Source organism: Phyllostomus hastatus, unplaced genomic scaffold (genome assembly GCF_019186645.2).
Source record: "Phyllostomus hastatus isolate PE091 unplaced genomic scaffold, TTU_PhHast_1.1 phas_contig_150, whole genome shotgun sequence".
Lineage (NCBI taxonomy): Eukaryota > Metazoa > Chordata > Mammalia > Chiroptera > Phyllostomidae > Phyllostomus > Phyllostomus hastatus.
The window spans coordinates 31,915,446-31,942,080 of NW_025333611.1; positions in this window are offsets into that span (position 1 = coordinate 31,915,446).

Sequence of the window (26,635 nt, forward strand, 5' to 3'; positions counted from 1 at the left end):
TGGCCCATGGAGCTGTGCTCCAGGGAACCGACCCTGGGAGGGCTGAGCCTGGCCAGGCAGCGCTGGTGAGGAAAGAGGGAATGCGGCAGAGAAGGGGCCGTTCCCAGCCCTGCACTCACGCTGAAGGGGTGGGGCCAGACAAGGGGATCGGAATCCACAAATCTTTGCAAGGTACAAGCACCCAAGATGGGCAGAATTACCTTCCCCAGAAGCCAGGTGTTTTAAGATGTCAGACAAGACCATGACCATAACTCACTCCCTATCCACACACGAGAGTCTCACCAAGGTCAGAGGTGATGGCTACACACTGGACTCACTCTGGCAGCGCAAGCAGACACAGGCATGTCTGCCTGGCGACACACCTCAGAGGACCTCCTGAGATGGGGACAATAAAGAAAACCACTCAGGCAGGGTCTCCACATCATCTCAGATGCTGGGCTTCTAGGAAATACAGGGGGAATTGTTCAGGGAACTGCCCAATAGTAGGGGCGCGCACCACAGAGAGGCCAGCTGCTGCCAGCCCCCCAGAATCCCTGAGTTCCTCGTTCAGATGCAAACAGCGCAGCCCGGAGAGGGCCCAGGACCCACCCCAGTCACACAGGCCAGGTGAGAGCCAGAGATGGGGCTCGTCTGGCCTGATATGCACGGTGGTGCCTTGCCCCACCGGTGGGCCCCACGCCCTCGGTGCACCGTGATGTGCGGAGTGGCCTCCGCCGGTGTCTGTGACAGGAGCCCTTTGCCTCCCCAGTGGAGCCTCTGGCAGAGGGTCCTCGCTCCCCTGAACATGCTCTCTCCAGAGCCGACAGCACAGCGCGGAGCACACACCCAGGGAAAGGACAGGAAAAATGGGTATAAAGTGACATAATGAGGCCTGGTTCGCACACAAAGGAAAGGAAAGCTCCCTCGGCCGGGGAGACCCGCTGGGACAAGTCCAGGCGAGATGACCGAAGGCTTGGCGGGCCTTTTAAAGCTTTGTTTGGTCGAACTGCTGGCGCTTGTTTTCAAAACTTCTTTGTCGCAGATAAAAATTGTTCTCTAATTCGGTCATACATTTGGGTTTCATTATTTTCAGAATGTATCCCAGACACCGAAAATTAAACGCATGTCAACGGCCCTGCTCAGGCCTGAAAGACTCGTAACCAGGCAGCGGCTCTGGCCCCAGCGCGAGGCGGCTTGGAGCGCCGCGCTGCCGTCATTAAAAGTTTTAAAACTCGGCTCCACTTTTCTCATTTCCTATAATGAGATCTCTTTCCCCTCCTTGAAATACTCCAATTCTGCAAGGGTCAGTGGAAAGTCAAACTGGAGGGTAAAGCAAATTTAAATATGAAAAACGAAAGAGTGAAATATGAAATCCTCATCCCCGGAAACCCTGACCGGGAGGCCGAGGGCTTCCACACAAAGGAGGGTGGGCGGGCGGGGAGGCTGCCGGAGCCGCGAGTGCGGGCAGGGGATTTGGCTTCGGAAGCCTGACTTGCTCCGTCTTCCCTTTTCTGACAGGGATTAGGTTAGCGAGAACCCTCGAGCCCGCTGCAGGCATCCTGGGGACGGCTAGGAAGAAAAGATGATTCTTTCTCGCCTCCTATCCTCATCTCAGAGCTCACCCCAAATGAATCCGTTAACCGGCATCCCCAGGTCAGAGAACGGGGCTGCCCGAGAGGCCCGAGCCCCTGGCAGGTGCGCGTGGCCCTTGGGACAAGCCTGGGGATGGGGCAGGCGTATCTGGACCTGGGGCTTGGAGGTCACTCTTGGGGTCGGACCCACTTGGCCACATAGAGTCTTCAATATATCAATTTCTTCAGCAAAATGGAAAGAACTAAAGAGAGACAGGAATGAGAGAGGTACAGAGACCAGAAAGGACCTTTGCCTCTCCCATGGGACTCAGACTGGTTCTGGGCAGGGAGGCAGATCCCCCAGCAATCAGGCCCCCACTCAGGTCCCCGTTGTGCAGAGTTGGGTGTCTCTGCTGCGGAAGCCCAAGCCAAACAGCGCATGCCCACCCAGCTCCCCATGACTGGACTAGGCTGGGCCCTTCCTTTAGTCGCCCAGGCAGGGGTGCCGACACTGGGGGAAGAGGGGCCCTGGACCACCCACCTAAGCTTCCCACTGCACACAGGCAAGCAGCACGCACGACCCCTTCCCCTCCCACCAAGTAACTCTCTGCCCTTACTGCTCTCTGCTAGCAGCATCTGGCCAGAGCGACTCCTCAGAGATGGGAAACCAGCTTGCTTCCAGAGGACGGCAGTTCCCAGGGCACACAGCCCCCAACACCTGTTCCAGAGAGGGGCTCAGGCCAAGCCCCAGGGAGGGACACGGCCCTGCATCTGCCTCCATGGGGACTGGCAAGACCCTTGCTGGAGTCTGCCGTGTTCACCCCAGGCAGGGAGACAAAGACACGCAAACATGGCAGAGGTCAAAGTCAAGGGTCTCCTGTGAGGTGGGCAGGAGAGAAAGGGGATGTCTTTGAAACATAAACAGCCTATTTGGACCCTGAGTTGGACCTGCTTAGTATGTTCCAAACGTGGGGTATGTCTGAGCCATCTCCCCAAAGCAAACTGTAAGTTCACAGACGCGCTTACCCTCCAAGTCTTGGTCCAGGTGACCTCTCTGGGCCTGGATTCTCTCCTCTGCACCTCCACAAGTGGCAAACAGCGTCACCCCTGAGCTAGAGCTGGATGGATTCGTGATGGCTGGCCCTCTGCTCGGTTCCGCCCAAAGGCCTGTGCTCTCGGAGCTTGTCGGTGAGTCTGCCTAACCTGCAAGAGAAATGGCATTCAGCTCTCCTACGTGCCACCCCAGGGTCAACCCACCTTGTTTCACAGGCGTGGAAACAGAGGCCCAGGGAAGTAAGGTGGCCCTGAGCAAGAAGGTCACACATTAGAACAGAAGAGCATGTGGTAAAAGATCACCATACCAGAAAACTAGATTTTTGCCAACTGGTCTATTTCAACCCTCAGGGTTCCCTGAATTTGAATGTTAGACTTTTCAAAGCACCTTTAGCCTATGATCTCAAAGTGAGCCCCACACCCTGTGAGTGACGTGCCGGGCAGGGGAGACGGCGGTCAGCGAGGTGAAGTAACACTCTAGCTCACCCAGAGAACCAGGGACAGCGGCCCGGGCCAACCTTCCCGCTCAGACCACCTGCCCGTGGTCAAGTTGGCGTTTCTACCCACCCATCCACCTGACAGGCTGCACCTGCCAGAGGGCGGTATGCGTCTGAGATGGGGACACGTGGGCGGGGTTGGAGGGAGAATTAGCTCAGCTCTCGGGAGCTAGTAGATAGCGACAATTTATTTGTGGGACCACCAAAGGTTCTTTATATCAGTTGAGACGTGGAGGGAGAGCCAGCAGACTGAGAAGATGTTGTTACCATCAGGGCCCCCCGACCTCCCCCCACAAGGCCTCTGTGGCCAGCTGATGCCACCGTGCCCCTCACAGGAGGCTAACAAATGTCTCCTGGTGCACATGACAAACTGAAGTCACGAAAGGGACAAATTAGCTGGTAATTATTTGCTTTACCAAAGGGTTGTTCTTTTCTTTACCTCTAGGTTGTAATAAATAGCGAAAGCCCTCCTACCAGCATTTGGGTCTAATCCCACTCACAAAGACTCCGAGTACCCCAGCCATTTCGAGGCACAAAGCACCTCGTAGGTCAGGACTTGAAAACCAGCTTGCCTAAAGCATCAGGTGAACGGCTCACGCCTGGTCTAACTACCGAACCTGCCCACAAAGATGACCCAGGCAGTGACGGGACCTTCACCACAGGAAGGATGCCAAGGAAAGTGGACACAGGCTCCAAGACAACCCCCAAAGGGAAGGCTGGATAAGCTCTGACTCCTGTCCGACCTCAGGGATAAACACTCCTTCCGCTGGTGTGAATGGGGCACCCGCTGCACACCAGGCATTATGCTGGGTGCTGGGTGAAACAGGGAGCAAAACCAGCAGGATTCCTGCTCTCCTAGAGCAGGATGGAAGGATGTCAAGGCAGGTGTCAATCAAATAGCCACGCCTACAAACTCCTAACTGCAAACTACCCTAGGGACTCTGAAGGAAAGGAACTCTGGTCTAGGAGAGCTTTCAATAAAGGAACCTGAGCTAGCCTTTACTAAAAGGCTTTCCCAGAAGTAACTGTTGAGTTAGCATCCAAAGGATGAGTGACAGTTTATGAGGCAGAGGCCAGTAGGCCAGAAAGTGGCCCAAGAAGAGGCGAAAGCACGTGCCAAGGCCCTGGGGTAGGAGGGAACATGATGAGTGTGAGCAACTGGAAGAAGGCAGCCAAAGTGGCTAGGGAGCTGGGAGCCAGGGCAGCACGGTGACAGACGAGGGCTCCCAGGACGTGCCAGCAAGGGTGGTCCTTACACAAAGGACACTGGGACGCCACTGGAGAGCATAAGCAGACGAGCGCCAGGGTCGGTCTGTGTCTGCAGAGGTGGCCAGGGTTCCGAGTGGAGGGAGGGCCTGGGAGGGCAGGGTGAAGAGTGGGCAGGCAGCCAGATGGTTGCCCAGGGGAAAGATCAAGGTGACCGAACTAGGGGGACCCCAGAGCACATGGGCAGAAGTGGTGGGGATTCAGGAGCTATAGCATATAAAGCTAACGAGACTTAGGGCTGGGTCAGGCGGATGTGGGGGGCTGTGTCTGTGAATGGATAGACAGGGATGAGGGCCATGAGGTGGGGGATCCTGGAGGAGGTGAGAGGCGGGTGTGCTGGGGTGCCAGGGTCAGAGTGAGACCCAGGTTCCTGAGACAGCCACGTGGGAGCATGGAGGGTGCAGATGAGCACCCATGTCCCAAGGGAGGACGTGGCCTGTACAGCGTGCAGTCCCTTCCCAAGGGCTGTTCAGGGACAGGTCCCAGGACGTCGCACCTCTCTCTCCACAGCAGCCCCTCCTCCGGAATCTTCTCACAGTCTCCCTCTGAAATCACCCTGAAAGGTAGCGCTCTCGCCACAGAAGCCAGACATCTCCTTGCATGAGGGAAATCTCAGTCTTTCCTCCCCTCAGGAAGCAGCGAAAGAAAATAAGCTTCCAACCGGGCAATGGGGATTAAGTGTAGACACCCAGGAGGACTTCCTGGCTCCTGGGTGAGCTGCTGGAATGCGTCAGTGAGCCGGAGCGTGGGCTCTCCTCCTCCTGAGGTCTCTGACGCCTGCATGAGTTGCTTTGTGGGGAATACCTAGAACGAGGTCCTGCCAAGAAGGAGGGGATTGGACCACCGCTGAAGCTCCCGGGGCCCAGGTGAGTAAGTCCGAGTCACAGGAGCTGACACCTCCGGTAGCAACTGCTCCTCTCACCAGGCACTCCCCACGCGCAGCTGCAGCACTCAGGGGCTTCACCTGAGCTCCTTCATGCCACCCTCGCACTGCACCTGTGGCTGAGCGGTGGCCCCGAGTGAAAGATTCAGACACTGAGGCTCAGATGGGTCAAGCGACCTACCTGAAGCCACATGGGCAGGTGGGTGCACTCCCGGGGTTTGACCCGTTGCCTGACACCAAGGCCCACACTATTTCTTCTCCCTTCTTCCCCACCCCCTCTCGGGCCTTTGGTTCTAGAGCCAAGCCTGGTGGCCAAGTGCTCTCAGAAATGGAGTAACAGGAACCGCTGGCGGGGCAGACGTGATCTGCAGACAGCCTCGCAGTGCAAATGGTGATGTCAGTAAATAGTTAGAGTTTACGTATAATGCAGATACAAAAGTTATAACAAATGTGTTATATAGCTGCACGCACAGAAGGAAATTTGTTGTCCATCACCAAAAAAGAAAAAAAAAGACGGGGGACGGGAATTCTGCATGAAGCAGAGCTGTGCAAAAATAGGTAAAATGTAAAGCACTGTTCCCATTTTCAAGGCACTCAGCACACTCTGCCTGGTGCCTGCCGTCCGCACCCGCCTCTGTGTGAGGGCTCCCTGCTCCGCCCGCCCTCCCCAACAAAACCTCCACTGATTCGTGAGAATTCTCATGTGCTTCAGCTAGAGATAATGCGAACGTAATTTGCCCTGTTGCCCTTGGTTTTTATTATGCTTCAGGTTCCTTTCTAGAAACTGGACATTAATAAGGTGGTTTCCAAAGTTGTTTTAAGTCGATAATTTAAAGCCAAAACAATCAAAGGGTCTATCACCTGCGAAGACACTTCTTTGCAAGACTGTCATCCTGCTCTCCATGGCAGACCATGCCCTGTGTCTGGGGACAGCCGGAAGAGCCCTCTGGGGGGGAGCAGGTCTGCCCTGAGTTTGGGGCTCTTCCAGGGAGGGAGCCTGTGGCGAGCAGGTGTGAGCCCGCGTTGCCTTGGCTTCAGGCTCAGCCACCAATTGTTCTCACGCTTTCTGGGCCCTAACCCAGACCTTGGCTTCCAAAGCTGGTATTGCAGCACCCCAACCAGACAGGCGCACAGGGCCAGGCTGCATGAAGCAGCTGCCCCCACTGGGACTTGGGCTCACAGTCAGAGCAGCTCCCTTGGCGACGACGGGGTCCCAGTGCCCCCAGAACGTGGCTTGCCCAGGCCAGGGCTGGGAGACGCTGGTCACCAGGCTTCTCTGCCAAACCATGAGCCCATTCTTCCCTGGAAGCGGGGCCTCCAAAGCCCCCTTCTAACTCTGCGGCTCTTTCTCTTCTTTCTCTCCCCGAGTTGCCCAGCTATGCAAACAAAGGCATGTTTGGGGGAAGAATGGGCTCAGGTTTAATAACCCTCAAATCGGGCTCCACATGTGGCTATTGTTAGGCAGATTTAAACAGCAATTACAGAGGTACCTCCGTCCTCCTCAGCGACGATCTCGGCCCTTAATCCAGCTAAGACCCAGAGAGTTTAGGGCTGAGCTCACCGAGATGAAGGTACCAGTTTAAGCAGGGCCTGCTCCAGGGTGGGGGAGCTGGAATGCGGACAATGGCTCCCCCTAAATGTACCTCTTATTGCCAGCAAAAAAAGGGGGAGCCTGTAAGGGGGCGCCTGGCTAAAGCCCCCATGATAGTTCACCTTCCAGAGAATTCACAAGAGAAGTCTGCAGAAATGTTTGGGTGAGAATTCAGAAAGAAAGGCTGTGTGCCCCCATGTAAACTGAGGCTCAGGCTGAGATTGGGGTGGGGGGTGGACTTCCTCCTTCTGGAACTCTGCGTCCACAGGAGACAGTCACCTCAGCTGCGTGTGCAAGGCTGCCCACCGCTGACCAGAGTAGAGAACAAGTTTCCACAGGGGAACTGTCAGCATGGGGGAGACGGCACTGCATTCAGAGGAAGGAAGGACACCCAGTGACGTGCCTCCGACCCCCCAGTGGCATTTCCACCCCCTGAACCTCTGGCTCCTTCCAGGTCCCCTGCCAGGGGTGCCCTCCCCACTCCCGCTGCCCAAATCCCTGCCTCCTGTAAGGTCCAGCTTTCCAGTTCCACCACTTGCCCGGAGCCCAGTCGCCTGTGAGCACTCCCACACCGTCCGTACAAGCTTGGGGGGGCCACAATTCATCCTCTGGTGTACCAGACCCTCTATCTCACCCAGTAGGGGCAAGAGGCTCAGAGAGACACAGGCCGTGTGACTGGGCTGCCCCAGCAGGCCAGTCCCCAACTTAAAGGGAAGCCCTTCGTCCCTGGCCCCTGGCCCCGTGTCAGAGCAGAAGCCCTCTGTGGCTGCAGAACCCTGCTGTGGATGTGGTGGGGGCTGGGTGCAGGCCACCTGAGTGAGCCTGCAGCCCCTCCAAGCCCTGGGGCCGTGACTGGCTATGACTCAGCACCTCTCCCATTAGCCACCCTTTCAAGTCTGGATTTTCTCATCCAAGTTTTTGGAGTATTAGCTGGTTCTGCTTTATCACAAAATAATAATGAGAACCATTTGGTGTCAACCGTCATCTTAGATGAAGGCCCGTTCTGCTGTCAAGCAGGGGAGGGACCGCAGCCAGCGTTTATGGAGCGCGCTTCCCTCCCAGGCAGGCATCGTGCGACACCCCCAACCGGGACAGTGGCTCTGGATGGCGCAGACCTGGGTCTGAACCCTGGCATCACCGCCCCACCCTGCTGGCTGTGTGACCCTGGGCAAGTCACTGCGTTCCCTCAGCCTTCATCGCCTCACCCGCAGAGGGACAATGGCAGTAATGCCAAGTTCAGGGGGTTGCCATGAGGGCTGAATGAATGGAACTCATGCACTAATTCTCCAGGTGTGGTCCTGGACCAGCGGCTGCCAGCAGCACCTGGGAAGCTGCTGGCAGGGCCTGGCCCCTGTCCCCCCACCCCTGTCCTCCCAGCCCTGCTGAGCGGGAACCCGTGGGGGGTGCTGGCCGGCTGCGCTGGCTCAGCCCCCAGGTGGATGTGCAGCACTCTCGTTTGGGAACCACTGAGGGGTTTAGCAACAAGCAGCCGGTAAGCAGGCTGTCGTCACCGTTTCAGGAATCACCATCAGATTCTCCTCTCTCCTCAGGGATCCAAGACATTAAGTCACTTCCCCAAAGTCAAACAGCTGGAACCCAGACAACGTGCCTCGGAGGCCACAGCCTTCCCCAAAGCCTAAAGCAAAACAAGTATTTGTGGTACTCTCCATGCTGCGAAATGGAGGCTAGCCTGGTGGATAGCTTTAAACACTCCATGTAAACCCCCAAGGAAGGCACAGAAGTGGAGTGGAAAGGATCCCTCCAAAATAGCAGGTGTGGAGAGGGCTCCGTGCCTCAGGAATTAAAGACATGTGACGCACAAACCCGGGGTCCCCCATACAGAGCTGCTGGACCCACCTTCCCAGCACTGAAAGTAGATGTCTGAGCTACGCAGGGAAAGGCATCCCTACCCTTAAGCACTTTTTGAGCATGAAGTGGAAAATACAGTCATCAGCTGGTTGAGTGACTTTGTGACTTTCTCTCAGGACTCAACTTCTCCATCCACCTAGAGGGGGAGCAAGGAACCCCTGGCCGCTTCACAGCACTGGGAGGTGCTGTTTTTCCTCCCGCACCCAAGATTTGGGCTGAGGCCTCTGTGCCTTCCGTGCCTCGGGCCGACCTCCCCCTCCGCCAAGGACAGGGTCTTCTGGGCTCACACGCCATGGAGTCAGAGTGTGCAGAGCTCGGGCCACCCCTGCAGGCGGAACGGAACATGCGGACGCCCCAGGCTGGCAGCGGGGAAGCGGTTCTGCAGAGAGGGTGCTGGTCTCTGGGGAACCGCAGGAGCCGGCTCCCCTGCTGCTGCTCTGCTTCCGTGGGCCACCATGTCCCCCCAGGTTAGAGACCCCTGTGGCTTCTCTGGTTCCAGAAGACAATCCCAGCTGTTTGCTCTGCCTTAACACACAGCACAGTGCCTGGCGAGCACTGGGCCCCCCAGTAAATGCTTATGAACAAATGTGACAAAGGCACATAAAGTAACATTCTCAGTGCACCCAATGCTGCCCATTAAACCTAGTCACCGCATCAGAGCCCATGGTACTCCTGGACCCACCACACGGCCGCAGGGCCTGCAGCTCCACCAGCAGTCATCCTAGTGCGCCTTCACTCATCACACACCAGCCACAATGACAGGCTTCAGTTCCACAGGGAGCCCCAGCTCCGCCCACCACAGGGCCTTTGCACGTGCCGGTCTGCTTCTGGAATGCTCTTCTCCCTAGTCTTCACTCGGCCGATTCCTTCTCCATCTTCAGGACTCAGCTCAAAAGTCACCTCAGCAGAAAGCCACTCTATCTAGACAGATCCCTCCTGCTACCCTCCACCTCCCCTTCATTTCTTTAATAACACCTTCCCAACTTGCCATTCATTATCTTTCATTTTCTTTACTTCTGTTTTATCCAACTGTGTTCTCCCTCCAAGGAAGTGTTGGTTCTGGTGAGTCAGGGGTCACGTCCACTCTGCTTATCCCTGCACTCCCAGTGCCTGGCACACTGGAGATACACATACATATATTTAGAATGGGTAAGAGAATGAATGAATGAATGAATTCCCAGAGAGAGAGACAGAAACAGTGTTAATAACGATCCAAAATGAATGAGGAGAGCGTTAGTGTTCCCTGGTTCCAGGCAGGGCAGGCCCCTGCCTCCTGCACGGAGCCTGGCTGGGGGCAGACACGACTGCCGGGGTGGCTTCGGGCCTGCAGCAAGCAGGCAGAGAGTGGCAGTGGAGAACTTGTCATACCCTGTGGTGACCTGCCCTGCCTGTCACCTGCTGCCCCTGAAACAGAACATCAGTAACAGCCCGTGGGCCATAACCACCGTGAGCAAGCTGGGGGCTGGGACTTAGGGGAGAAGAACGTCCCTTTCCCTGCCACCGTGTTCCTTCTCAAGGTCGTCTGTAAGTCAAGGTCGGTGGCGGGAGATGGGAAAGGCACCCAGGAAAGGGAAGGAGCCAGCGGCACCATGTCGGCTCCACCAAATAGGCCCCCAAGGGGAGCCCGCTCCCCTTCGGTGTTCCCTGCGCCCTGCGTGGGGGCATCTACAGAGAACATCAGACTCCAAGCCGGTCCCCCTGATGGACCCAGCCAGTATCTCCAGTTTGTGAGTGTCTCTAGGCAGATGTGTGCCAGACGGGGCTGGATTATCATTGGAATATTTGCCTTTCATGGGAGTCTCAGCTTCTTCCCAGACTTATATTTGAAACAAGCTGTGATGGATGGCCATGTTAACAGGAAGACTAACAGCTGGTCACCATTTATTTATGCAAAGAACCTCATGCTGGGAGAGACTACTTTCTACCACATACATGCCAACTAAAAGCCTCTCTGCCTTATGCACGGCCAGCTGCGTGTGTCTGCCCACAAACCGGAGTCATCGCCAGGCCCACACCCACGAGGCCCACCCTGAGGATGAGGAGGGGATTCTCTTCCTGCTCCTGTCCTCGCGCGCTCACAGCCTTAGACCAGAGAATTTATACAGTGCAGACAGCGAGATCCATTAGGAGGGTGTAAATAGCTCTCAGCTCTTCAAAGGCCAGAGTGAGCCATTCCATGAGGCCTGAGTCATCCCTGCCACTTGGAGCCTTATTCATCTTCCTGGTAACTTCCATAGAGGGCCGAGGCCGCCTTTCTGGTATGCTGGGCCTGTCAACAGCACCTCCAGTTGGGTTTTCACAAAAAAAAAAAATTGGTATTTGCTGAGTTCCTACTGTATACACAACTGTTTCTCTGGAAAGGAAATAAAAAGCAGAAAAACACATTCACAGTTTTCTAGGGAAGGAGGCACACTGTATGGAAAATACTGTGGGTTAAATCACACAGAAATTCTAAGAAACCAAGGTCAGTGTGACATCAAGGATGGCTGGGCGAGCCAGGAGGGAGTGGCCAAGGACACAGCCCTCCCTGTCAGGGAGTCTGGGGGTTGAGTCCTAACTCTGCCTCTTTCTAACTGTGCGACCTGGGACAACTGGCTCAAAGCCTCTGGGCCTAGGTTTCCTCACCTGCAAGATGGAGCTCAGAATAGTAACCCCAGGGTTCTTATGCAGACCAAAGCAAACAGTAGAGGGAAAGCACTTCGCATGGTGCCAGGCAGAGAGAAAACTGAAGGAACACCAGTTGTGGTTTGTCCTAAGAGGAAGCTTCTGGGAAAAGGTGAGTTTGGAGGCTTGGGAAGCAATTAGGGGCACAGACCCAGGCCCTGGCGTGTCAACCTACCCCCGTGGGGTAGTGACTCGGGCACAGGCTGCCTGCCTCGGATCAGGGATCAGAGGCATGGTTGCTGGCCCTCCAACCATGGATAGACAAATTCACTCCCAAGATTTCTGGTGAAGATGGCAGCACAGGTAAATGCAGTACTCACCGCCTCCCACAACCACATCAAAATTACAACTAATCTATAGGACAACCATCATTCAGAGCCAGCTGAAATCTGGCCTAGAGGAAGTCCTACAAGTAGGGAATTAAAGAAGAAACCACATCCAGACTGGTAGGAGGGGACAGAGATGCTGAGCAGGCTGGTCCCACATCTACCTGTGGCAGGTGAAAATTGGGAGGGATATTTCAGCCACAGAGGTCCCCCCGAGGAGTAAGGGTTTCCAGCCCCATACCAGGCCCCCCAGCACAGGGTTCCAGTGCCAGGAAGAGAAATCCCCATAACTTCTGGCTGTAAAAAACCAATGGGGATTGAGGCTGAGAGAGATGGAGGGCCAGGAGCTTTCTTTGAAAAGGCCCACACATGGACTTACTTGGACTCACTCCCTCCAAGCTCCAGCACTAGGTAGCAACATGAAAGGCATCAGAGACATGTGGGTAGGAACTGAATTGCCCAACACCAGGGAGAGTGACAGCAGGGGCAGCTTTCTCCCAGACAGAAGCGCTGGCAGAGGCCATTCTTCCTTTTCTGAGCCCCGCCCCCCCCCACAGAGCCAGCAGGCAGGTACCATGTCTGAGACTCCATCAACCTGGCTATCACTGTTCACTCACACTGGTGATTCCCTGAGGCCCTGCCCCACCCAACTTTCAGGCCTACCCAAGGTGTTTCCAGTGGCTTTTCCATACAAATGGCCCATCTTGGATCATGCTTCAGATTTTCCTAAAATCTCTCCAACAAGCAGCATCTGACCTCAGTGTATCCCACTCTTCTTGCTAAGTGGCCCTAGGCCCAGCACTAGTGACAGCCAGCATTGGTTCACAGCTTGGTCTCTCCTGGGCACCTCCAAGCCCTATACAAGTAACAGCCATCTGCAGACAGCATTGTAATTCATGCTGGGTGGCCCCAGGCAGAGAGCAGCTGACCTTGGCCTGTATCTCCTGGGGGTTCCACAGCCAGCACACCCAGTGGGCAGCTTCAGACCATGTTGAAACATCACCACCCAACCACCTCTACAAGCAACACACTCAAGGGATGGACTCAGCAGGCATCAGAGCCCCACTTAAGTCCTGCTCTGTGGGGTGGGCCCCTACACACCTGATACTCCATGGTGATTGGGGTGGTTGGTGGTTGGAGCCAGTCCTTGCAGCAGATCAGCCTGAGGGTGAATCCATCACATTCATCTGCTAACAGTAATCAAGGCTCAAATACAAGAGGAGGGTATACACAATCTATATGAGGGGCACACCTCGAGTACCCAGCTTGGGTGACAGGAGAGGATCCTATGGAACCCCTACTATATTAAGCCACTCTACCAAGCTTGGGGGATACGGCAGTTCTACCTAATACAAAGAAACAAACACAGGGAGGCTGCCAAAATGAGACGACAAAGAAACATGGATCAAATGAAACAAGAGGAGAAATCTCCAGAAAAAGAACCAAACAAATTGAGATAAGCAATCTACTATATGCAGAGTTCAAAACACTTATTATAAGGATGCTCAAGGAACTTAGTGAGAACTTCAGGGGCATAAAAAAGGACCAGTCAGAAATGAAGGATACACTAATTGAAATGAAGAAAAACTTATAGGGAATCAACACTAGAGTAAATGAAGCTAACTTCAAAACATAGATTTGGACTATAAGGAAGCAAAAAAAAAAAACCCACAAAAACACCCAGTCAGAACAGCAAAAAGAAAAAAGAACCCCCCCAAAATGAGGATAGCATAAGGAGCCTCTGGGACAACTTCAAGCATATCAATATCTGCATCATGGGGGTATCAAAATGAGGGGAAAGAGCAAGAAAATGAAAATCTATTTGAAAAAATAATGATGAAAAACTTCCCTAAGTTGGTGAAGGAAATAGACATATAAGTCCAGGAAGCCCTGAGAGTCCCAAACAAGATGAATCCAAAGAGGCCCACAACAAGACACATACAATTCAAATGCAAAATGTTTAAAAAAGAGAGAATTTTAAAAGCAAGAGAGAAGCAGTTACTTACCTACATGGGAGCTCCCACAAGACTGTCAGCTGATTTCTCAACAGAAACTTTGCAGACCAGAAGGCACTGGCAAGAAATATTCCAAGTGATGAAAGCAAAGACCTACAACCAAGGTTACTTTATGCAGCAAAGCTGTCGAGGTCAGATAAAGAGCTTCCCAGACAAGACAATGCTAAAGGAGTTCATCACCACCAAACCAATATTACATGAAATGTTAAAGGGTCTTCTTTAAGAAGAAGGAGGAGGAAGAGGAAGGGGATGAGGGATCAAAAATATGAACAATAAAAGGGCAATAAACATATCTATCAACAACTGAATTGAATGCTGGCCAGGTAGCTCAGTTGGTTAGGGCATCATCCCGATACTCCAAGGTTATGGGTTCAATCCCCAGTCAGGCCACATATAAGAATCAACCAATGAGTGTATCAGTAAGTGGAACAACAAATTGATGTTTCTGGTTTTCTCTTTCCTTCCCTCTCTCTAAAATCAATAAATAAATTTTTTAAAACAATTGACTCTAAAAAACAAAATGAACAAACAAGTAGAACAGAAACAGATTCACAGGTACAGAGAGCACTTTGACAGTTGCCAGATGGAAGGGGGTTAGAAGGAAGGGTAAAAAAGGTGAAGGGATTAGGAAGTACAAATAGGTTTTTACAGAACGGTCACGGGATATGAAGTACAGCATAGCGAATACAGTCAGTAACTATGCATGGTGACAGATGGGCGCAGGATTTGTCGGGATGGTCACCTAGTAGGTTATATAATGTCTAATCACTGGGCTGTACACCTGAAACTAATGTAATAAAGTATGTCAACTGTAATTGAAAAATAAAAATAATTTTTAATGGAAAAAAGAAGAAAAAGAAAAATTCACTCCCAAGAGCCACTCAGTCTTCCAGCACAAAGGAGTCCAAATCCCATAGCAAATTAGCCCTGTGGGAAAGATTGCCAAAGCACAAGGCCTGACAGTCCTTGGCCTGGGACAGCCCTGTCACTCAGGGAAACAGAGTCTGCACCATGGCTGTGTGTCAGAACCCAGGATGACGGGCACAGGGAGACCACCTGCTTCTTGGCAACACTCCCATCGGCTCAGCTATAGAAAGAAGCTTGAAGAAGAGGAGCACAAGTCTTACACCGTGACAGGGGACTGTCACTGGCTTCTGCCTGGAACTGAAAACTTCTCCTTTCCTGGCCAGGCTCTAAGTCAGAGTGCAAGAGGGAACATCTGCGGCTGTGTGGGTCTTCATGAAGCGCATCCCCTCCCTTTGTGTCAGGACAGGGGGAGCGGGCATGAGTATCACCTGCACTTCGCAGATGAGACATTGTGGGTGATAGAAGTTAAGCCACTTGCCGAAGGTCCAGGAGCAAGGCAGTGGCAAAGCTGGAACTCAAACCCAAGTCTTCCAATGCCTAGTCCAGTGCTTGTTGCCTTTCTCAGCTGACTCTCTCCACACCAGTCCCAGCTCCCCAGATCGAGACTGTTTGGACAGTTGAAGTACATACTACATCCCAAAAAGCCTCTCAGCCAAGCACGAGACTCCAAGAGTGCGAATGACATATTGCATATGGTGACTTCCCAGACGCTCCCAAGATGGCGAGAGATCCCCTAGGGTGAAGACAAGAAGGTCTTGAGAGGGAAGCAAGTTAGGTTTTTGTCAAGAGAGAATGGCAAAAAAAACCTCTGTGTGTGCGTGCCTGATGCCACGTGTACACACACACCCAGAGGTCGATGTGGATGTACTGGCATGGAAAGAACACCAAGACACTGATGAGTGAAAACCACAGTTTGCTGAATGAGACACACTACATGATCCCATGGGCATTAAAAAAGCAATGAAAACAAAACCACATACTGTGTCTACATTCACAAAACATGCAAATGCAGGGAAAAACATCTGGCAAGAGCCACACCCTACAAAATGTCCTTCCTCCACGAGCCCCTGCAGACGCATTCTCTAACCTTCTCCCCTTCTCTCCGCCCTGGGGGGGCGAGGGGGCCTGGAGGAACCACATCAGTGGGTCACCTCCCCCTCCAGCCAGTGGCAAGCACCAGCGGGAAAGCAAAGGAACGGAGGACAATGAGATGATTTATTCTGCCAGTTCCCTCCCTGGGGTCTCCAGACACTGGCCACATCCCTCAACCTAAAGTCACAGCTCCTTTGCAAGGTGCGCAGACTCTGCCCTCCCAGGCTCTGAGTCCTTGGGCCCAAAGGTGAGAACGGCTTCCTGCTGTAGTGAGCCCTGGGGTGCTGCGCTATGCTTTGTGGGTTCCCCTCCCACAGCTTTACCTATTGTTTCTACTAAACCTCCTCAAAGTATCCTACTCCGGCTGTGCTGACTGTTTCTTCCTAGGACAAAACCCAACCCGGTAACAGTGATTAACTGGGGTGGGAAGTGGGGGGAGGGGGGGCAAACCCCAGTAAGTATCTGAGGCAGCATCGCCTAGAGTGACTTCAGCCTTTCCAGTAACTACATGCTGCATGGTTGCTTTTTACTGTGAAACTTCCAAGCACATGCAGAAATCGAGAGAATACTATGAAGAGGCCCCAGCTGCAGCAACCATCCGTTTATGCCCAATCGTGTTCCGGCCGCAGCCTCAGCCACTCCCCACCCCCGATGGTTTTAAAGCAAATCCAAGACATCCTGTCATCACCTGTGACACTTCAAATTTATAAAGTATTTCTATGTTGCCTGGGTAATTAAAAATTAAATGAAAACAGGATTCCTTTTCTTTTTTATCTTTATTATATTATTCCCATTACCATTTAGCCCTTTTCTATCCTCCTCCCCCCAGCAGTCACCACACTGTTGTCGGTGTCCATGAGTCCTTTTTCCTTTTTGCTCAATCCCTCCACCTCCCTCATCTCTGGCCCCCCTGTCCCCACTAGCTGTCACCCTGCTCTCCATCTATGAGTCTGTGCCCATTTTCCTTGTTAGCAGTTTGCTCATTAGATTCCCCATATGAGTGAAATCACATGGTATTTGTCTTTCTCGGACTGGCTTATTTCACTTAGCATAGTGTTCTCCAGGTCCATCCATGATGTCACAAAGGGTAAATTTTTCTTCTTTTTTATGGCCAGTTAGAATTTCAATGTGTAAATGTCCCATAGATGTTTTACCCACTCAACTATTTATGGACACTTGGGCTGCTTCCATATCTTGGCGATTGTAAATAACGCTGCAATGAACATAGGCATGCTGATGTTCTTTTGAATTAGTGTTTTGGGTTCCTTCAGATATATTCCCAGAAGTGGGATCGCTGGGTCAAAAGCCAGAGCTATTTTTAATTTCTTGAGGTATCTCCATACTGCTTTGCACAGTGGCTATACCAGTCTACATTCCCACCAACAGTGCAAAAGTGTTCCCCCACCTCCACATCCTGGCCAGCACTTGTTTTTTGTTGATTTGTTGATGCTAACCATTCTGACAGGTGTGAGATGGTATCTCACTGTGGTTTTTATTTGCATTTCTCTGATGATTAGTGACGTTGAACACCTCTTCATATGCCTATTGGCCATCTGTATGTCCTCCTTAGAGAAGTGTCTACTCAGGTCCTTTGCCCATTTTTTTAATTGGGTTTTTTTTTTAGTGTTGAGTTTTGTTAAGTACTTTGTAAATTTTGAATATTATCCCCTTATCAGATGTATCAGCGAATATGTTCTCCCATTCTGTGGACTGCCTTTTTTATCTTGCTGATGGTCTCCTTTGTTGTGCAAAACCTTTTTAATTTGATGAAATCCCATTTGTTTAATTATTTTCTTTTGTTTCCCTTGGCTGAGGAGATCTATCGATAAAAAACTTCTACAAGCAATGTCTGAGATTTAACAAAAAAATTCTTGAAGCTAGAGCTTCTAAGGGTGAGGAGACTGCCCTTGTTTTTCATTCGTCTTCAGTCAATACCTTTCCCCTCCCGTCGTCTCGGTGCCATGGCTCAGAGGCTGAGCGTGCTGGCCCCTCAGAGGTCTGGGGGCCAGGCTAGCACCAGGACTCCTTGACGACCTGTCCTAAATGTGGAAGACGTCATTATTACCACAAAGCCACAGGAATGCCTCCCGTCTGGGCATCATCTTTTGGGTTCTGCTCAGTCCAGTTTTTTGTTTTTAACTTTTTCTTGAGGTAAAACTGTATATTTGTGAGCTTGTTTCTATGTTGCCACATTCAGCTGTAGACCATTTGTTTTCACTGTGGTGCAGTATTCCACTGTGTACTTTGTACCATAAATCTTTTATCCAGCCTACTCCTCGTGGGAATCAGGGTGGTCCCCGGTTCGGAGCTATTACAAATGGTGCTGTGATGGACATTCTAATACATGTCTTTTGGTGTTCACATGTACACTCTTCCGTCGAGTATATATGTAAGTGGAATGGCTGAATCGTAAGAAGGCACATGTTTAATCTTAGGAGATACTGATTTATCCAAAATGTATGGGATTTCTGGCATTCAACATCCTTGCCAACACCTGGATATTTCGTGGGTTTCCTTGTTTCACTTCAGTCATTCTGGTAGGTGTGATGTTTCTCATTATGGTTTTAATCTGCATGTCCCTGATGACTAATGAAGCCAAACACTGTTTCATAAGTTTTTGGCCATATGGATATCCTTTTTGAGGAAGTATCTTTTCAAGTCTCCTGTACATTTTCCTAGTGAGTGGTCTTTTTCTTATCAATTTGTAAGAGTTGCTTACATATTCTGGATGCAAACCATACACAGAATAGTAGAAAAATAGTATTAAAACTGAAGTTGCTTCCTCATGATAAGCCTTTGAGGAGGAGCAGTGCTCTCTGACTCGGGCTTCCTCTCTCCCAGAAGTCTGTGTCCTAACCTGCGTGGAAATGTTTGTAAAAACTCCCACCAGGGGGCACTTCTCCTGCTGAAAAGCCTGAGTACAATGTTTAGCACTTGGAGTGGTGACATCACAGCACAAGTATGTTAATCTGAGAAATTTTAAGTATCTGTTGAAATGACAAAGGTTCCATTGAAAATAAATTATTTTCACTGTTTAAACAGCAATAAGTCTGGAACATAATGGTGGCCTCCTAAGTCTACAAACCTCCCCTCACAAATAAAAATCAAAACCAAGTGACGAACCAGCAAAAACCTAAGGTCCACAGGAGAAAAAAGAGAAAGAAAACAAAATCTGTATTTGGCTCATGCCTTCAGCATTACTGGCAGCTAGATAACACTAAAAACTTCAAATTACATGTAAGCACCTAGTTCCAACACAGCACCTACCACTGCAGCAAGTCTGTGGGTACAGAGCGCAAAAAAAGGGGAGTCTTAAGACATTCCATGAAAACAAAGAAGGGGAATGAAGGACATAAGTGAAGCACAGACAGAATCACCCCTAAAATAGTATGCATTCATGTAACACTGAATGCATAATACTTGTCATTTATACCTGAATAGAGCTGAAAAACACTATATGCAAAATCATGAGCGTAAGTCTGAAACTGAGTAGCTCAGAATCCCGGCTGCAGGGCAGGTAGCTGAAAGTAAACAGTGTCAGAGGCAGCGATGCCAGAGAAGTATGGCTTTGAGGAAGAGAAGGAAATAGAGAAGAGGTGTTGCCCTTTACAGATGAGGCAGTGAAGAAAAAGAAGTAACAGGGGGAAATTAATAATCCTGCAGAAAACTAATCATAGAAACAAAATACACCAAGCTCTCCCCCTGTTTTGCCAACACTATCCATTCAATAAACTGAACTTTACTATGCTGATGGAAGAGGGCGTTCTTGAAAGAGGAACCCACTCCACAAAATGCCTAGGAGTAGGGGGGTGGGGGTGGGAGGAAATCAAACTCCACACTAAGCGATCAAAAGAAAAAGAAATTAAATATGAATCAGGACATTTCAGCTAATGAAAATTCTCACCCCTACAAAAAGTTAACCATGCATAAGAAAACTATAAAGTAGCATTTCAAACTAAATTAAATATTATAAAACAGACACAGATTTTTTAAAAATAGAATCACATATAAAAACTAATAGAAAGTGGCCTCTAAAATCAGGAATAAATGCAATGAGAATGATCAGATTCAAGAAAAATTTTGAAGAAAAAGTCAAAACTATCTCAGAAATGAAGAATAGATTACAAGATGCCCAAAAGACAATAGGCTCAAATGAAAATTTTAAAAGGAACATTGAAGAAAGGTATAAAATAAATAAAAAGAATGAAAATAAGTTTTAAAAGAAGTAAAAAGTGTCAGAGAGGAAGTAGTGGAAATGGAAAGCCAAGAAGGTCCAACATAAGCATAATTGGAGTCCTTGAAGAAAAAAAGTAAAACAATGGGTGTGAAATAGTATTTTGAAATATAATCAAAGATAAATTTTCAAAAATAATGTAAATCCTAAATCAACATATTAAAAAGGCTCACTGTGTGCCTTGAAAAACTGATCTGGAATGATTAAGTCTGAGATGTTACTAGTAAAACTATTAGACTTTAATGACAAAAAAAGTCCTCAGGATCTGTAGGCAAAAAGATCAAAATTTTATTCAGGTAACAAATTTAAGTTGACATCAGACTTCCTAAGGACAACATATGGAACAGGCCCAGAGTGAAGCAGTATCCTCAAGACACTGAAGAAAAGAGGGTAAAAGCCAAATATTTTATATCCAGTGTTCATCCAACCAAGCTTTATCCAACTGAGAGATCACTGAATTTCAGCAATAGGATCCACAGTGATAATTTAACATGTATAATTACAGAGCTAAGAATAAAACAAGGGTGTGGTCATAATACCAAAAGACTACACAAACATTACATGTTCTGACAAAGTTGAAAGTTTGTGACTGTAAAAATGATAGCAAAGGGGAGAGAGAACAGGGAAAGTGAAATACAACCACTGATCATTGTTTAGACAGCAGATGGGAATCAGCAGATGGGGATACCTTTTAGATCTGACAGACCAGAGAGTAAATGTTTAAGAAAAGGGGAGTAGGGTAATAAAAGGTATAAATACAAAGGCAACCACCAAATCAAAAATAAAAACCAAAAAAAATTTTAGACACCCACAGAAATGCATCAAATAGAGAAAGAAACTCAGTTAACATGATACACATAGCCCTAAACCAGCATCTCAGCTTAATAGGGAAATTACTTAATGGGGAAACCGAGAGGCTTTCCCACTGAAGTGCAAAACAGGGCACAGAGACCCCCTCGCCCACAGCCAGCAGTGTACTGGGAGTGCTGGCTAATGCACTTGGACAGGAGGAAACGTGAGGCTTGAGGCTTGAGAACTGGGAAAGGAGAAGTAAGCTAACTCACAGGACATGACAACGTATCTAGAAAATCCGGAGAAGGAATGGTAAAGCTAACTCAGAATTTCTCAAACTCTTTGATCTCAGAATCCCTTTACTCTCTTAAAGATGATTAAGGCTCTCAAAGAGCCTCTGTTTATCTGGAGTATATCTATTGATATTTACTAGGTTAGAAATTAAAACAAAAAATTAAATATTTATTAATTAATTTTAAAGTAATAATAAATATGTTAACACAAATATCATATTTTAAAATAAGCATAAACAGAAACTTCCAGTGAGAAGAACGCATTGTTTTACACTTTTGCACATCTCTGTTGTTGAGTTTAATGGGAAACAGCTGGATCTGCACATCTGCTTCTGCGTTCAGCCTGTTACATCACTCACTGTGTGGCCTCTGGATCACTCCACCGCACGCCCGTGGACCACGCATCAAGAGGCACTGGACTGACTCAAACAATGACATAATTCAGCTTGGTAGAATATGCCATCAACAACAACAACAACAGAAATCGACAGCAAAAGTCACTGGCCTTCATAGAATCACAACATGAAACAGAAGAGAAATCCCCCATTGACAAGAGCAATAGAAAAGATGAAACACTTAAAGCTAAACCTAACAAGAAATGTTGACAACCTATATAAAGAAAACTATAATACACTCCTAAAAAAAAACACAAAAGGAGACTTGAACAAATAAAACAGATATCCCTTGTTCATGGTCAGAATGTCTCAACATCATTAAGATGTCAAGTCTCCGTAAGTCTATACATGAACTTAATATGATCCCAATAAAAATTCTAAGCAGGTTTTATTTCTGTCACTGAACAAGTTAATACTAAGGTCCATATAAAAAAATTAATGTGTTAGCGTAAGTAGGGGAACAATGGAAGTAGAACTAGCCCTCCCAGATATTTGTAAATATTGCAAAGCTTCTGTAATTAAAACAGTTTGGTAATAGCACATAAAGAAACAGACGGATGGGACACACACCGCCACGTCCGGAATTCGACCAGCCACATGCAGGATCTAGTATGTGATAGAGGTGACGTCTCAAATCGCTCCGGCAAAGATGGATTTTGTAAGGCAGGGGACTGGTACACTGGATAGGTATTTGGGCAACAATCACAAAATGAGAGCCATTCCTTATGTCACATGTGAAAATAAATTCCAAATAGACTGGAGCTTGCAGTGTGAAAAACTAAATTATGCTCACACTAAAGTCGAACATGAGTGAATTCTTCTAGAACCTGGGTGTAGGGAAGCTTGCTAATTATGACTCAAACTCCAGACCAAATCAAATAAAAAATTGACACTTTTGACTACAAATTATTTTTTTCAGTTTTCCATGGCAGAAAACCCCACAAGCAAAATCAAAAGATAAACAAGAAACTGGGAGAAAACATTTGCAAAATATGTCACAGATAAAGAGCTAATATTCCTTTTCAAAGACCCCCAAAGATCCTATAGAAAAGTAAACAAACATGTAAAACTCACCAAAAAGACATAAAAATGCTTCTGAAACTTGTGAGAAAACATTCAACTTTATACACAATCAGAAATGCAAAGTAAGACCCCTCTGAGATACTATTTTGCCCATCAGACTGGCAAAAATTCGAAATCCTGACAATACACTCTGCTGGCAAAGTTGTAAGGAAATGGGTAATCTCATACACGTTGCTGGTAGGAATGCACACCGAGGAATGACAATGGTAACAAAACTGCCTACTTATTTACCTTGACTCAGCAATCCTACTTCTAAGAAATTACCCTCAAGATATGCCTCCACCAGTTAGAATATACACACATGAAGTTTGTTCATTGCAGCCTAACACTGGAAACTACCTAAATTCTCAAACACAGGAAACTGGTTCCAAACAAGCTATGTTACATGTACACGGTGGAGCAATATGCTGCTGTGAAAAAGAACGGGAAAGATCTATGAACTAACATGGAGTGATTTCTAGAATATATTGTTACATAAAGCAAGATGCAAAAGAATATATAGTAGGCTACCCTTTGTGTAAGAAAGAAGGGGAAATAGGAAAACATATATGTGTTCACAGATTTTGGGGGAAGGAAGGAAGGACGGACCAGAAAAAAATAAACTTGGTCGCCACAGAAGGGGTGGGGAGGAGACTAGTGGCCAGGACACGAGAGTAACACTTTTCTGCTACGGTCAAGCCATGGTACTCATCGGCTTCAGCACTTGTCTCAAGTTCCAGAATGAATTAGTGATGAGTGCCGAGGTACCACTGCATACTTTTCTGGGTAGAGTTGGCTTTTGGGAGCATATTAATATTCTATATAATCAATATAAAATTAAATCAACAAGGATGGAACTAAAACTAAATTGAAAGCAAACGGAAGCAAATGAACTAAACTGTATCTCAAATAAATCTAATCACAAGAAAACCTCCGACAAATCCAAACTGAAAACCACACAGAAGAGGAAAAGAAAGAAACAATTTCAAGCCAGTTTTGAACAAACTGCACTGAGGAATGTAGCCCCAGTCTGGAGGGAGAAAGAATGGCAGACTCACTCATGAACTCGTTTCACTGAGGCTTGTTTTCCGCAGTGGTGTGGGCGCAGCGGTCTGGAACTACCTCACGTGCACTGCGGACTGCGGCACGAGTAAATGTGCGGTGTTGTCAGAAGCCAGGTTCTCCCCATGGAAGAAGGGAGGTTCAATCGGGGTGGGAGGAGGTAATGAAGACAATGTGGGGATGGGATGAATTTGACCGTGATACCATGAAAAAGATAGGTATATGTATATGTATATGTATATGATTTTGACTATGTATACATATATATGATTTCAAATGTGTGTATGTATTTATGTATTTCAAAGCTAGGATACAGGAGTGTGTATGTGTACAATGTATATCTCCTAGATTTTAAATGGTCTTGAATCAAAAACACTCCGGGAGTACTGAACATACCTAGTACCTAGATCTTGTTTTTTAAATGCCATTCCCCAGAAAGAAAATAACCAGGGTTTCTTAGTAAAATGGCTTTCTTCCAAGACTAGAGCAGGGAAGGTACAAGGTGAGCCTGGGATACCTTGTTAGTGCCAGAAAGTAAACTCAAAACAGAGATGGTAGCAGGTCCCAAGGACGCCAGGCTTGAAGGGATCTCACTGGCTACTTGTGGGACAACTGGAACATCAAATAACAATGATAGTGATAATATTAAGTCAAATAGAAATCTACAAATGGAAATCTACGTGCCCATATGGTGAAGCAGTAGCAGAAGTGAGGAACCTGGCAGGATGAGGGGAGGGAAGGGAGGGAGGGAGGGAGGGAAAGAGGGAAGGAAGTTAGGGAGAAAGGCTCTACATTAAAGGAGAATGCTAAGTGATAAATGGGGAGAAAGTAGTATAACTGGGAAATCGCCATTTAGTGACCCACGTGGCAAATACTGGTTGGGGCAAAACCACTGATGGATGCTAAATTGTGGGGGGGCGGGGAATGGACTGGAATAAGGGGCAGGATATTTGCATGTCAAAGTGTCTCCCCCACAGACTGGGTATCAGTTACAAGGGGGAAAGTTAGAGGAAATAAACAGTCACATTGCCAACAAGGGCAGGTAGATCACAGGTGTCTCTGGACGCAACCTTCTGAGAAGATGCAGCCATCCGGCAGCGGGTGCAGAGTCTGAATCCAGCCACGAGAAGACGCCTGACGAGCCCAAACCGAGGAGCCACCTGCACTCCGAGCTGAGCTCCAGCCAAACATCAGAGTCACGAAAGACAAAGCAGGGCTGGTCGCCGGTCCAGGTTGGAGGGTGTTCACCGGGGACCTGGCACTGAGTGCAACGCGTGCCCACAGACGGGATCCTGCTGTGAAGGGCAGATTTGGAAGAGGGACCGAGGGACAGGGTGAATGAGGTAGCGTCAGGGCTAACTGCTCAATGGCAAAAGTCTTCTAATTCTGCAGGGACTTCTGAAATCTCGACTTGGCAAATGCCCCCACGCGTGCTTCCCCACAGCCACGTCCCCTTCACTAGCAAATGAGCAGGTGCTCCCGGGAGGGCCGCCCCACACTCCGCAGCTCTCGCCAGCCAAAGGGCATGTGGACGACGGTGGATGAACTCGGACAGAACGTGCCCACGGGCTCTTCCGGAGGGGCTTCGGCCACTGCGGAGGCCTGGAGTCAAAGGCTGTGCTCTTCCCCTGCCCCTCAGCCAGAAGGGACACAGTTCAAAGGGCAAAACCCAAAACTCTCCCAAGCTGGGGCTCAAGCACTTGTGTGGATGTGGCTGCCACCCCTGCCTCTGCGAGTCCCCGTGATCACCACCCCCCAGCCCTGGCGGGCCGACAGAAGCTGTCAGCAGCCACCCCGGTGACTCATCCAATATAAGAATGGGTGAGGGAGGGGAATGGGAAATGAGTGATCATTCACATTTAGGTGGATTTTTCTTCCTGGAGATTTATTCTGGATTATTGCATCTGACACCACTCATAGACGGAGAATGGCTTTTGTGCAGAAAACAAAAGGAAAATGTGACAGGGCTTTTATTTCACGTTCTTAAAGATTTATCCAAGTTGGATTATATCTGGCATCGGAACGCCCACGACCCGTCAGACCTCATTGGCAGAAGGCGGACAGACCGAGCAAGGAGCCCGCACTGTCCGTGTCTTCAAGTTGCTCCAGCGAGTCTGGAGTCTCAGCGTGTCCTCTCCCACAGCCCGGTGAACACCGAGTGATTCCATGGCGCCTGCAGCAGGGAGGGAGGCAGGGAGAAGAGGGCATGGAACTCCAGGACAGGACCCGACATCTGTGACCGTGGCTGTGTCATCTCCTTTCCTGCTTCCAAAAGCATGTATTCCTACACTCTTGACTCCTCTTGGGGGTCAAGATGCAGTTCGGGTTCAAGCTAATAACAAGGGCTTTGATTGCAGAGGTCTGCTTACGGGGTCAATGCAACACCCAGCCGCCTGGGCTGAGATCACACAGAGAAGAAAAGCAGGGCTGAATTTTATCTCTGCGATGGGGGTGACCCAGAGCGTGGCCTCTCCCCGGGATTAAGTGGCTAACAGCAGTGACACTCAGCAGCCGGAGCAAATGCTCTTTAAGTGATTGCTTGACAATAAGCGACCCAGTGGACTGTCTCCACGTCCATTTCATCTTCTCCGTCCTCTACAGATAAACGCTACGCTGTATTTCCCAACCGATAATCACAGAGAATTCAGCATTTTTACAATAAAAAAAAAAAAGCCTTATCAGCCCCAAATCCAAAGGGCCACTACAGCCTCCTCCCTTCTCAGCTTTGGACAGCTCAGTCTCCCAACCAAGAATATCCCCACTTAAAAGACTTCTCCACACACCACTGGCTTCTGGGATGTGTTATCTCAGGAGAGGGAAAGTTCAAACAAATGAACTTGCAGCAGCTGGGGAGGAAGACTGAGCAAGGCCCAGGGTCATGACCCCACCGCCCACGCTACAGGGGGCAAAGAAGCCCAGCCACTTCCCAGGTCAGCTGTGGGAGAGAATTATGCCAATGGAGTATTTTCTCTCGTTCTCTGCTACAACTCTGGGGAACAGCTTAGAATCCCAGTTGCATGAAACCAGGGAGATGGCCACAGCACAGTCAGCTGCCCCCTCTTCGAAGGTGTCCACAGAGGCTGGAGGAACAGCATCAGCACAGCAACTGACCGCTGGGTGGGGT